The following is a 3364-nucleotide window of genomic DNA, read 5'->3' on the forward strand; positions in this document are numbered from 1 at the left end:
CTTCCTTCCTTCTCTCTCTCTCTCTCCTCTTTCTCTCTTTCTCTCTTTCTCTCTTTCTTTCTTTCTTTCTTAAGACAGGTCTTACTATGTTGCCCAAGCTGGTCTTGAACTCCTAAGCTCAAGCTATCCTCTCACTGCAGCCTTCCTAATAGCTGGGATCATTGGATCTGACACGTGCAATGTCACACACCTATGATCCCAGCTATTATCTCATCTCACTTAACCTAATCTATTTTTCCAAATATAATTTGAGATATAGACTAGGAAGTCACCGGCATGTATATGATAGTGGAAGCCACGGGAATGGATAAGGTAATCCACGTACAGTATGTATTATAGAATGAGAATAAAATTCCTAGGATAGTACTCTGAGGAGCTCCAAGATATAAAAGGGAGGCAGAAAAAGTAGAGTCAGTTAAGGAAATTGAGAAGAAACAGCGACAGCAGAAATAGCATAAACGTATGTGATTAGGAGCCAGAGGAGGAAAGAAAGGAAGGAAAAGCTGTGGCCAACTGTGCCAACTGCAGCTGAAAGAGAGGCCAAGTAACATGAGGACTGGAAAGAGTTGACTGGATTTGGCAATTAAGAGATCATAATCTCTTTTGCTTAAGTAGCTTGGGTTGTGGTAGTAGTAGGAAATTTACCTTCCATGGGCTGATCAGGAATGGAAATTCCCAGGCATATAGCAGATTAGGTATGTAAAGAAATCCTCTTGTTAAAAAACATAACACTTGTTGGATACAATATTTTAAACACCATAATTTAAAAGTGCATGGCTAAAGTAGATGTGGGAAATCCTCAAAGAAATAAGAAAGTTGATTGAGACCTGAAATGGGTGTTTGCTCTGGGTTTGGCTTCCAGTTTTTGGTGATCTGAAGGTTGGGTTTAAAGGCCATGCGTGCAAGGTTAGGAAGCCAAGTCTAGAGCCTGCACAAAGGTGGCAATTTGGATTGTACTCTCTGAAAAGGGACCCCTGGTGGGTGGATGAGGAAAAAAAAAATCCATGCCACAGATGGAGATGGTAGAGCTCTTTGCTGTATTAGTTTTCTATTGCTGCCTAACATATTATCACACATTTAGAGGCTTAAAACAATACACATTTATCTTATAGTTTCTTTCTTTTTTTTTTTTTTTTTGAGACGGAGTCTCGCTCTGTCGCCCAGGCTGGAGTGCAGTGGCGCGATCTCGGCTCACTGCAAGCTCTGCCTCCCGGGTTCATGCCATTCTCCTGCCTCAGCCTCCCAAGTAGCTGGGACTACAGGTGCCCGCCACCACGCCAGGCTAATTTTTTGTATTTTGAGTAGAGACGGGGTTTCACCATGTTAGCCAGGATGGTCTCAATCTGCTGACCTCATGATCCATCTGCCTCAGCCTCCCAAAGTGCTAGGATTACAGGCGTGAGCCACCGTGCCCAGCTATCTTATAGTTTCTATGGGTTAAAAGCTTGGATGTGTTTTATCAAGGTTCTCTGCTTCAGGGTCTCACCAGGCTGTAATCCAGGTATTGGCTGGGGTTGTGTTCTTATCAGAGGCTTGACTAGGAGAAGATATACTTCCAAATTCCCTCTGGTTGTTGGTTGAACTCATTTCCTTGTGACTTATATGACGGAGGGCCCTGGCTTCTTACTGGTTGTCAGCTGGAGTCTGTTTGCAGGTCCTAGAGGCTGTTTACAGTTCCCTGCTTTGTGGTTCTCTCCACAGGCAGTTCACAAGATGGCAGTTTGAATGCCACAGAAGAGTCTCTCCAGCCTGTTAAGACAAAGTTGTATATAACATAATGTCATAATGGGAGTGACAGCCTGTCACCTTCACCATGTTCTGTTGATTAGATGCAAATCACAGATTCAACTCACATTCAGGGGAGGGAGGATTATACTTGGGGTAACACAAGGGAGCAGAGATCATGGGGCATTGTAGAATTCTGCCTGTCACACATGTTTATCACAAGCTTGGCTCTGGATAGAAGGGGACAAAAAGAAAAACAAAACAAAATACCTTTTCCTTGGACATTCCTAACCACAAACCTAACTTTAGGAGGTTTTAGGCCAGACTTTGTACTCTCTGTGGACCTCAAAATACCAAGTTTAAATTGGTTGTTTAAGTTGGACCCTGGGAGAAGAAAATGCAAGTTATCTATAGAAGAATGCCTCTTCGACCAGGTGTCAAAGACTTCCATAGACACATTTCCAATAAATATGAGCTAACAACAAGACAAATCACAAAAACACGAAAAGTAATCAAGCCATCATGAAAGAGACAGCAGAAATAACAAACCACAAAGGTTAGAGACAGAGACCTGCAAAGGCTGTAGGTATAAGAATGATCAGATCCAAAATAAAAGTAGGCTTAATATTTTTAAGTAGATAAAGTGGATATTTAAAGTGTAATGAAGGAACAAAAAAGTACTAAAATAATCAGGCAAATTTGAAAACAAATAAGTAGAATGTAAAGATGTTAAACCTATCATTGAAATTAGAAATTGCTGTGTTTGGATGTGTCCCCTTCAAAATTCATGTTGAAACTTAATCCACATTATGATAGTATTGAGAGGGGAAGCCTTTTGGTAGATGATTAAGTCATGAGGACCTTGCCCTCTGAATGGATTTAGCATCCTTACAAAAGGGCTCAAGGTTGAAAAGAGCCCTCTCTTGCCCTTCTGTCCCTACTGCAATGTGAGGACACAGTATGCCTTCCCACCAGAAGGTATAGAAGCAAGGTACCATCTCAGAAGCAGAGAGCAGTCCTCACCAGATACCAATCTGGCTGCCACCTTGATCTTGGACTTTCCAGCCCCCAGAATTGTGAAAAATTAATTGTATTTTCTTTATAAATTATCCAGTCTCAGGTATTCTGTCATAGAAGCACAAATGGACTAAGACAGAAATTCAATACTGGGGAAAAATAACAAGTTTAAAACATTTGAAGAGAAAAATAGTGGACTAGAAATATAACACAGAGAGACAACAAGATAAAACATAAAAGAGAGATTAAAATATTAAAATTTCTAGAGTGATCATTATAATAGAAATAGAGTAACTCAAACTGTTAGAGAAAAAACAATTGGAATTAGTCAATCCAAAACAATGAATAGCAAAAACCAGAATAGGCCACAAAACAGAAAATATAAAATATATTAGTGGGAATGAATCAGAATAGAACAGTAATTGCTAATTACAATAAATGAAAATGGACTATACTTTTTAGTTAAAAGTCAAAGACTGCCAGATTGAATAAAAAATCTGCTATATGCTGTTTGAAAAGATGTATCTAGGCTGGGCGCGGTGGCTCAAGCCTGTAATCCCAGCACTTTGGGAGGCCGAGACGGGCGGATCACGAGGTCAGGAGATCGAGACCATCCTGGCTA

Source organism: Colobus angolensis, unplaced genomic scaffold (genome assembly GCF_000951035.1).
Source record: "Colobus angolensis palliatus isolate OR3802 unplaced genomic scaffold, Cang.pa_1.0 Scaffold124, whole genome shotgun sequence".
NCBI classification, from domain to species: domain Eukaryota; kingdom Metazoa; phylum Chordata; class Mammalia; order Primates; family Cercopithecidae; genus Colobus; species Colobus angolensis.